This window comes from Nicotiana tomentosiformis, chromosome 6 (genome assembly GCF_000390325.3).
Source record: "Nicotiana tomentosiformis chromosome 6, ASM39032v3, whole genome shotgun sequence".
Lineage (NCBI taxonomy): Eukaryota > Viridiplantae > Streptophyta > Magnoliopsida > Solanales > Solanaceae > Nicotiana > Nicotiana tomentosiformis.
This window is the reverse complement of record NC_090817.1, coordinates 113,800,604-113,811,520: the sequence shown is the minus strand read 5'-3', so window position 1 is coordinate 113,811,520 and position 10,917 is coordinate 113,800,604.

The window sequence follows — 10,917 nt, the reverse complement described above, 5'->3', positions numbered from 1 at the left end:
CAAATAGTCTAAGGTTCCTAATTCCCTCAAGTCAGGGTTAGACACAACACTTACCTTGTTCCGAAGGTCACTTAATTCTCAATCACAACTTTTCCTCTAGAATTCACCTCCAATTGACTCGTATCTATTTAAAAATGACTCAATAATATCAAATATTACTAAAGGAATCAATTATATTGCATAAATTAAATTTCTCAAAATTTTCCTCCAAAAAGTCAAAAAATCGACCTCGGACCTGCTTGGTCAAAATTCGAGGTTCGGACTAAAATTTATTTACCCATTCACCCACGAGCCCGAATATGTAATTGGTTTTAGAATCCGACCTCAATTTGAGGTCTAAATCCCCAAATTTTCGAAATTCCTAGTTTCTACTCTAACCCCTAATTCTATCATGAAAACTCTAGATTTTAGGTTGATAATTCATAAAATGTAATGGGTAATTGAAAGAAAATGATTTAGAATCACTTACCAACACTTTGGGGAAGAAAATGACTCTTGAAAATCTCCCCTACCCATTTGGTTCTTGAAAAATGTTGAAGAAATGGCTTAAACCCGTGTTTGATTCTGTTTTAAGTGTTGGGCGACAGTGTGCATCCCGTTCGCGAGGCCACTGTCACATTCACAAAGACCATTAGCTGCCAAGCCTTCGCGTTCGCGAGACAGTGTTCGCGTTCGCGTAAGCTATCCCCCCTGGACTTCGCGTTCGCGATGAAGGAAAGGCTAACTCCCCCCCCTCCCCCCAGTGCCTAATACTACGCGTTCGAGAAGGGTAATGCCCCCATCGCTTCGCATTCGCGACCAAGCCTTCGCGTTCGCGAAGAAGAAAATTCTGGCGTCATCAGTTTACTCTTCGCGTTCGTGAGAGGACCTTCGCGAACGTGAAGAAGGACATACCAGAACACCAGAATCTGCAGAAAACCAGATTTTCCAAAGTCCAAAATATCCCGTGGCCTATCTGAAACTCACCCGAGCCCTCGGGGCTGCAAACCAAACATGCACACAAGTCTAAAAATATCATATGAACTTGCTCGCGCGATCAAATCACCAAAATAACACCTAGAACTACAAATTTAGCACCAAATTAAATGAAATTCTCAAGAACACTTTAAAATTTCTATCTTCATAACCGGACGTCCGAATCATGTCAAACCAACTCTATTTCTCACCAAATTTCACAGATATGTCTTAAATATCATAATGAACCTATACCGGACTCTGGAACGAAAATACGGACCCGGTACTAACAATGTCAAACGTCAATCAATTCTTAAAAACAAATAAATTTTAAACTTTTAATTTTCATCAAAAATTCATAACTCGAGCTAGGGACCTACGAATTTGATTCCGGGCATACACCCAGGTCCCATAATTTGATACGGACCCACCAGGACCGTCAAAATTCAAATCTGGGCCCGTTTACCAAAAATATTGATCGAAGTCAACTAAAATCAATTTTAAGGCATAATTTCTTATTTTCATCAATTTCTAACATGAAAGCTTTTCGAAAACGTGCCCGGACTGCGCATGCAAATCGAGGAGGGTAAAAATGAGATTTTTAAGGCTTAAGAGTGCAGAATCGAGTACTAAAACATAAGATGACCTTTTGGGTCATCTCATTCTCCACCTCTAAAACAACCGTTCGTCCTCGAACGGACATAGAAAAGTACTTGGGCTGGGGAAAAGATGGGGATATCTACTCCGCATATCGGACTCAGACTTCCAAGTCTGCCTCAACAGGCTGACCTCTCTACGTCACTCGAACTTAAGGTAACTCTTGATCTCAACTGGCGAACTTGGCGGGCTAGAATAGCCACCGGCTCTTCCTCGTAAGTCAAATGCTTGTTCAACTAAACAGAGCTGAAATCTAACACATGGGACGGATCGCCGTGATACTTTCGAAGCATGGACACATGGAATACCGGATGAACAACTGCTAAACTAGGTGGCAATGCAAGCCTGTAATCCACCTCTCCTACCCTCTCTAGAATCTCAAAAGGTCTGATATACCTAGGGCTCAACTTCTTCTTTCCGAACCTCATTACACCCTTCATGGGTGATACCCAAAGCAACACTCTCTCTCCGACCATGAATACAACATCACGCACTCTACGGTCGGCATAACTCTTCTGCCCGGACTGAGTTGTGCGAAGTCGATCCTGAATAATCTTGACCTTATCCAAGGCATCCTGTACTAAGTCTGTGCCCAACAACCAAGCCTCCCCCGACTCTAACCACCCAACTAGCGACCGGCATCGTCTACTATATAATGCCTCATAGGGAGCCATCTGAATGCTCGACTGGTAACTGTTATTGTAGGCGAACTCTGCAAGTGGGAAGAACCGATCCCAATAACCTCCAAAGTCTATAACACAAGCGCAAAGCATATCTTCCAATATCTGAATAGTGCGCTCTGACTGTCCGTCTGTTTGTGGATGAAATGTTGTACTCAACTCAACCCGCGTACCCAACTCACGTTGTACTGCCCTCCAGAAGTGCGAGGTGAACTTCGTACCTCAATCAGAAATGATGGACATGGGCACACCATGAAGACGGACGATCTCACGAATGTAAATCTCTACCAACCGCTCCGAATAATAGGTAACCGCCACAGGTATGAAGTGCGTTGACTTGGTCAACCTGTCCACAATGACCCAAACTGCATCGAACTTTCTATGAGTCTGTGGGAGTCCAACAACAAAATCCATAGTGATATGCTCCCACTTCCACTTAGGAATCTCTATCTTCTGAAGCAAACCACCAGGTCTCTGATGCTCGTACTTTACCTGCTGGAAATTTAGGTACCGAGCTACATATGCAACTATGTCCTTCTTCATTCTCCTCCACCAATAATGCTGCCGCAATCTTGGTGGAACACGGATGAATAGAATACCGGGAACTGTGGGCCTCCTCAAGAATCAACTCACGAAGTCCATCCACATTAGGCACACAAACACGACCTTGCATCCTCAAAACTCCATCATCTCCAACAGTAACTTGCTTGGAACCACTATGCCGCACTGTGTATGTAAGGACAAGCAAATGAGGATCGTCATCCTGCCGATCTCTGATGTGCTCAAACAAAGAAGACCGAGCAACTGTACAAGCTAGAACACCACTGGGCTTAGAAACATCCAACCTCATGAACTGGTTGGCCAGGGCCTGAACATCCAATGCAATGCAAGCGGTCTCTCACCAACTGGAATATAAGTAAGAATACCCATACTAGCTGACTTTCTACTCAAAGTATCGGCTACCACATTGGCCTTCCCGGGATGATACAATATGGTGATATCATAGTCTTTCAACAGCTCCAACCACCTCATCTGCCTCAAATTGAGTTCCTTCTGCTTGAACAAATACTGCAAGCTCCGATGATCCATGAATACCTCATATGGCACGTCGTAAAGGCAGTGCCTCCAAATCTTCAGCGCGTGAACAATGGCTACCAGCTCTATATCATAAACATGGTAATTTTTCTCGTGAACCTTCAGTTGCCGCGAAGCATATGCCATAACCTTGCCACTCTGCATCAATACCGCACCCAAACCAATACGAGATGTGTCACAATATACTATATAAGATCATGAACCTGTGGGTAACACCAATACCGGTGTCGTAGTCAAAGCTGTCTTGAGCTTTTGAAAACTTGTTTCACACTCGTCTGACCACCTGAACGGGGCACCCTTCTGGGTCAACCTGGTCAACGGGGCTGCTATGGATGAAAACCCCTCTACAAATCGATGGTAATAGCCAGCCAAACCCAAGAAACTACGGATCTCTATAGCTGATGTAGGTCTAGTCCAGCTCTGAACTGCCTCAATCTTCTTAGGATCCACCTGAATACCCTCTATCGATACAACGTGACCCAAGAAATCAATTGAACTCAACCAAAACTCGCATTTTGAGAACTTAGCATATAACTGGCTGTCTCTCAGAGTCTGAAGAACGGTCTAAATGTGCTACTCATGCTCCTCTCGACTATTGGAGTAGATCAAGATATCATCAATAAACACAACCACAAAGGAATCCAAGTAGGGCTTGAACACTCGGTTCATCAAATCCATGAATACTGTTGGGGCATTGTCCATCCCAAATGACATCCCTAGAAACTCATAATGCCCATATCGAGTTCAAAAAGCTGTCTTAGGAACATCGAATGTCCTAATCCTCAACTGGTGGTAGCCAGATCTCAAATCAATCTTCGAAAACACTTGGGCACTATGAAGCTGATCAAATAAATCATCAATCCTCGGCAATGGATACTTGTTCTTTATAGTGACTTTGTTCAACTGTCGATAATCTATACACATCCTCATCGATCCATCTTTCTTTTTCACAAACAACACCGGTGCACCCAGGGCGAGACACTAGGTCTAATGAAGCCTTTATCAAGCAAATCTTGTAACTGTTCTTTCAATTCTTTCAACTCTGGAGGGGTCACGCGGTATGGAGGAATGGAAATGGGCTGAGTGTCTGGGGCCAAATCAATACAGAAATCAATATCCCTATCGTGTGGCATCCCCGGCAGGTCTGTAGGAAACACCTCTGGAAACTCACGAACAACTGGCACTGAATCCATGTAAGGAACCTCCGCACTAGAATTGCGGACATAAGCCAAATAAGCTAGATAACCCCTTCTCAACAATATGCCGAGCCTTCACATAAGAGATAACCCTGCTGGCAGAATGGCAAAGAGTCCCTCTCCATTCTAATCGAGGCAACCCCTGCAAGGCTAAGGTCACCATCTTGGTGTGACAATCAAATATAGCATGATAAGGTGACAGCCAATCCATACCCAGTATGACATCAAAATCAACCATATCGAGAAGTAGAAGATCTACACGAGTCTCAAGACTCCCAATGGTGACCACACACGAACGATAAACATGATCCACAACAATAGCATTCCCTATTGGCTTGGACACATACACAGGAGCACTCAAAGAGTCACGGGGCACAACTAAATATGAAGCAAAATAGGATGATACATATAAGTAAGTAGACCCCAGATCAAATAGAACTGAAGCATCTCTACTGCAAACTAAAACAGTACCTGTGATAACAATGTTAGATGACTCGGCCTCAGGCCTGGCTGGGAAAGCATAACACTGGGGCTGGGCCCTACCACCTTGAACTACGTACCTGGGATGGACTATAGCTGGGTTGTCTCCACCTCTAACTGCCAGACCTCCACCTCTAATAGTCTGACCTCTACCTCTGGCTGGCTAACCCCTGCCTCTGGCTGGCTGGGCTGGTGGTGCAGCAACTGGTGCCAGAACTATGGCACGAGAACTCTGATGTTGTGAGCTGCCCGTTGCCCAAGGGCAAAATCTAGCAATGTGCCTCAGATCACCACAAGTATAACATAACCTCGGCTGCTGTGACTGCTGACCCTGAAACTGACCCTGTCGACCTGAATAACCACCCTGATAGCTCTGGAGTGGAGGTGCACTAATAGGAACTGGTGGTGTACTGTAGGCTAGCTGGTCGGAATAATGCATCTGAGGGCCACGACCACCTAAGGTACTGTGGGATGCCTGGAGTGCTGAATGAAACGGCATAGGAGGATGGCCTCTACCAAAAGTATCCCTGCCTCTAGATGAGGCACCGCTGAACTCACCGAAATAACGAGGTCTCTTGTCAGACCCCTGGCCTCCCTGAGTAAGAACCATCTCGACTCGTCTGGTGACATTAGCAGCCGCCTGGAAAGAAATCTCACTCCTAGTCTCCTTAGCCATCTGCAATCTGATAGGCAGATCAAGTCCATCAATAAACCTCCTCACCCTCTCTCTCTTGGTGGGAAGCAGAAGAATAGCATGACGGGCCAAATCCACAAAATAGGTCTCATACTGAGTAACAGTCATACTGCCCTGCTGGAGACGCTCAAACTAACGATGACGCTCCTCTCTCAATGTGAAAGACAGAAACTTCTCTCTGAAGAGCTGATAGAATTAGTCCCAAGTAAGAGCAGGCGACCTTGCTGATCTGGTCAATAAATAATCTATCCACCATTTCTTGGCGGAACCAGTCATCTGAAATGCAGCAAAGTCGACCCCATTGGTCTCCACTATACCCATATTCCATAGAACCTCGTGACAGCAGTCAAGATACTCCTGGGGATCCTCTGAAGGAGCATGTGATGATCCAAAATGTCATCTTTAAATTTAATAATAATTTTGTGTTCTAAGACCTCGAAAAGCACTATTTATCATTCCTTGACTTACCTGTCCAGTCCGTAAAATTTTCCGAAATTTTTTTAGGTGAAAATGGATTAAAATGTGAATTAGAGCTTTAAAACTCAACTGAGTTGACTTTGGTCAACATTTTGAGCAAACGGACTCGGATTAGTATTTTGACAGTTCTGGTAGGTCCATATAGTGATTTGGGACTTAGGTGTATGCCCGGAATCAAATTCCGAGGTCCCTAGCCCGAGATATGGAATTTTGATGAAAAATTTAAAGTTTAAGTGCAAATAGTGACCGGATATCGAATTATGTGTAAATGACCCCGGAATAGAATTTTAATGATTCCAACAGCTCCGTATGGTGATTTTGGACTTAGGAGCGTGATCAGAATTTTATTTGGAAGTCCGTAGTAGAATTAGGCTTGAAATGCCGAAAGTTGAATTTTTTGGGAAGTTTGACCGAGGGGTTGACTTTTTGATATCGGGGTCAAAATCCGATTCTAAAAATAGATCCGTTATGTCATTTATGACTTGCGTGCAAAATTTGAGGTCACTTGGACTGGATTTGATAGGTTCCGGTGTTGTTTGTAGAAATTAAAAGTTCAAAGTTCATAGATTTTGATTTGAGGTGCGATTAGTCGTTTTGATATTGTTTGATGTAGTTTGAAGCCTCGACTAAGTTTGTATTGTATTTTGGGACATGTTGGAATAATTGGTTAAGTTTCCGAAGGTCTCGTGTGGAATTCGGAAGGTAAACGGAATGGATTTCGGACAAAGAAAGTTGCTGGAAATTTGCAGAAATTTCGGGTGTGTGGAGCCAACTTTGGAAGCTTATATCTCGTAATTCATAAGGAATCGGAAAATTTTCAAATCTTGAAAGTTGTAGTAATTTGTTTCTAGTTTCCATAAAGTTAAACCATTCATTACTTGGATACTTGTACAGAAAGTTATGATGGACTGAATGAAGGCTAGTAGAGCAGTTTTGCCAGAAATTCTGATGCATGGAGCTGACTTTGGAAGCTTATATTCATTTGGACATTTGTACATAAAGTTATGATCAATTGAAGGAAGGCTGGTAGAGCAGTTTCTGGTTGACTTTTAGTGACAAAAAATGGACTTTTAGTGACGGAAAATGGACTTTTAGTGACGGATTGGCAGATACTTGAGGACCAAAAATGGTCATTTCATTCATTTCGTTTGGGATTTTTGGAGCACGGTTCTTGGGCGATTTTCACGGGAAAACATTGGGATAAGTGTTCCTTATCCTATATTGATTATATTTTATGATTCCATACTCATTTACATCATGAATCCGTGAATTTATGGAAGAAAAACCAAGATTTTTGCAAAATCTTCCAAAAACAAAAATTTAAGATTTGGAGATCGAGTTGTTATCGGATTTTGGTAAAATTGATATGGGTGGACTCGTAATTGAATGGGTTGTCGGATTTTCTAAGTTTCGCCGGATTCTGAGATGTGGGCCCCACGGACAAATTTTGAGCTAATCTCGGATTTTAATGAAAATGTAATATTTTCTTATGAAATTGATTACTATAATTTTTGTTGACTGTATCGAATTAATTATGACTAGATACTAGTCGATCGGAGTCGAAAAATGGAGGAAAATACATAATACTTGGTTTAATTGGAGCAAGTCGAGGTAAGTGACTTGTCTAACCTTGTGTGGGGGGAATTTTCCCTAGAATTGATATTAATGTGATTATTGAAATATGTTGAAAGTCGGTTACACGAGGTAACGAGTGTGTACAACGGCTAACTGTGAAAGATTATATTTTTAAATTGTATAGATCATTGTTGCGCATTTATTAAATTATTTTATCTTGTTATATATTCTTCATCATTGATCTGTGATATATATTTTAAATTTGTTTGCCTTTTTCCTGCTAATTGTTTTACCTGTTTAATTGAAACTTGGTTTCTTTCATACTGTGCATTATTTGAAGGTTGATTTTCTTTAAATTATATATTATTAATATAAAGTATTTGACATTTTTAAATTTTGATATTGAAGCAACGTATTAAAAATTTTGAATATTATTTTCCTGAATTATTTATTCTTGAATATTTTCGTGAGATTATTTTTCGTGGAAAATTGAAATATTGGGCACTTGAGGTGCAAATTGTGATATATTGTGATATTGATATGCATGCGGTGGTATAAGGTTTGGGTGTTGAAACGCATGCGGTGAGATAAGGGTAGCTTGATACGCGTGGCTAGTAGGGGTGACTACTAGAAGTCATGCGGTGTGATAAGGGTGGCTAAAACGCGGGATGCTATTTCGAAAAAAAATGTTTTCTTTAAATAAATTGTGAAGTCTCCCGCGGTGAGATAAGAAAATGAGATATTGTGAATTTGTTTATGATTTGGGACTACGAGGCGGTACCTCGGGAGTGTCCTTGTTGATATTGATTTATGGCCGCAGTTGCCTTTGATTATTGTTGTGATTTTCTTAAAGTTAAAAAGAATTCTGTTTTGTTTCCACGAGGTATTTATTTTCCATTATTTGATGTAATTAAATGTGACATACTACTTGATTCATTTCCATTGTCATTTTATCTTATAATATTATTTAAACATTTTCCCATGCCATTATTTATTCTCCAGTAGGGCCTGACCTGACCTCGTCACTACTCTACCGAGGTTAGGCTTAGTACTTACTGGGTACCGATGTGGTGTACTCATACTACGCTTCTGCACATCTTTTTGTGTAGATCCAGGTACATCTTATCAGACCACACATCAGTAAACTAGTTGTACGAGGAGACTTCGAGGTATATCTGCTAGCGTCCGCAGACTCCGAGTCCTCTTCTATCTTACTATGTTGTCTTCCTTATTTGCTTTAGACTCTAATGTATAGAGACATAGAGAATAAATTCTTAGAAGCTTGTGACTTATTTCTACCGGGTTTTGGGAGTTGAAATTATTTGAATTGTAGTTTATTTATTTCAGATATTTATTATTATTATTCCGCATTGCTAGGCTTACCTAGTCTTAGAGACTAGGTGCCATCACGACATCCTACGAAGGGAATTTGGTGTCGTGACAAGTTGGTATCAAAGCACTAGGTTCATAGGTGTTATGAGTCACAAGCAGGTTTAGTAGAGTCTTGCGGATTAGTACAGAGACATCTGTACTTATCTTCGAGAGGCTATGGAACTGTTAGGAAATATTCACTTATTTGACTCTTTATCGTGCGACTTTGATTTAGCTTGAAACATATATCTTATATTCTTTTGTATCCACTCGTGTATGACATTGCGCACTCGGTATCAGTTGTGCGTCGACGGTTCGTGATGCCGTAGATGGACTATGAGGGAGCCAGAGATGCTCAAACATTGCCTCAACGTGTGGTTCCGACTGAAGATGCGGGCGTATTGAGAGATCACCTAGTGAATCATGCGGGGGTGCAACAGACGTTGGCATCTGGTTGATTTATACAAGCTGTGAAGGTTATTATTGTGGATCATCGGACGTTGTGACCTATGACTTCGCGCCGAGTGGGGGGAGTCCACTACCAATGGGTGGATTGCGGGGTCATGTGTTATATTAGTTTTGGCCTGAAATGTATATATATGGTAGTGAAAGGTTCCCTAAAATTTACACATGTTTAAGACCTGAGATTTTGTAGAGGATAAGGTTGGGACTTGCGGTATGTCCGCCTCCTTAATAATCCTTTACTTCAATACCAAAGGAGTTATAGAAACAACTCTAAATTTGTAGAAGGTCTACTCAGCGTGGACGTCACTGTTGCGGATTTTGGGGTGCTTCGGAGGAAGTACACTTGTTGACAAGAGTCTGGACTATGTGGTTCGTGATAAGATTTATCTGTATAGAGCTTTACTTTTGTGATCGTTGTGTATAAATAGGGGTAAGGGTTACCCCAAAGAAGAATCGAAGAGTATGTTAAGAAATTGGTCAGCTCAACAGTGTTGAGTCAGCATAACAAAAGAAGAAATTTGCCTTGGGAGAGATAATTCTCCACCAATGTTCATGGCAAGCCTATGAAGAGGGCAGACCAGCCAATGCAACACCGCCCACTTGGATCAGTTCTCAGAAATGCTTTTGAAGGAGTTTGTTTCCCGGACTCTCCGTAATGCGTGGCCATAGGGTTTGAACAGTTGCGTCAGGTCACTATTGACGGTGTCAGAATATTCCATCAAGTTCAATAAGTTAGCCCGTCATACTCCTACTTTGCTTTCTACAGCCAGAGGGCGAGTCCATAGACTCATTAAAGGACTCAATTATGATCGTAAAATTTTGTACGACTCGGGAGCTATAAGCTGATACTTCATTTATGCTAGTTATACAAATTACCAAGATATTAGAATGTGTTCGGGGTGAGGAAAAAGGAAACTAAGGAGACCAAGACGTCTCGAGGTTCTGGGGATTCAGTGGATTCTACTCTGCAAGTATAAATCATTATGGCGGGGGCTCGGGCAGTCGGCCAGCCCAGTCCACAAATCGGATTACTCGGGGTGCTCCAGTAAGTTCTTTTAATGCACCACCGACATGATTTCCTACAATGGTTATTCCAGTTATCTGGCACAGACTCAATATGAGTAGCCTAACCCGCAAAGGGGTTGTTATGAATACGGTGATACTAGGTACATTATGAGAAAATTGTCCCAAACTTGGGAGAGACTTATTTCATCAAATCACTCAGGCTACGTGCCCCATTGCAGTTACTACACCACCCACATGACCAGTTAGG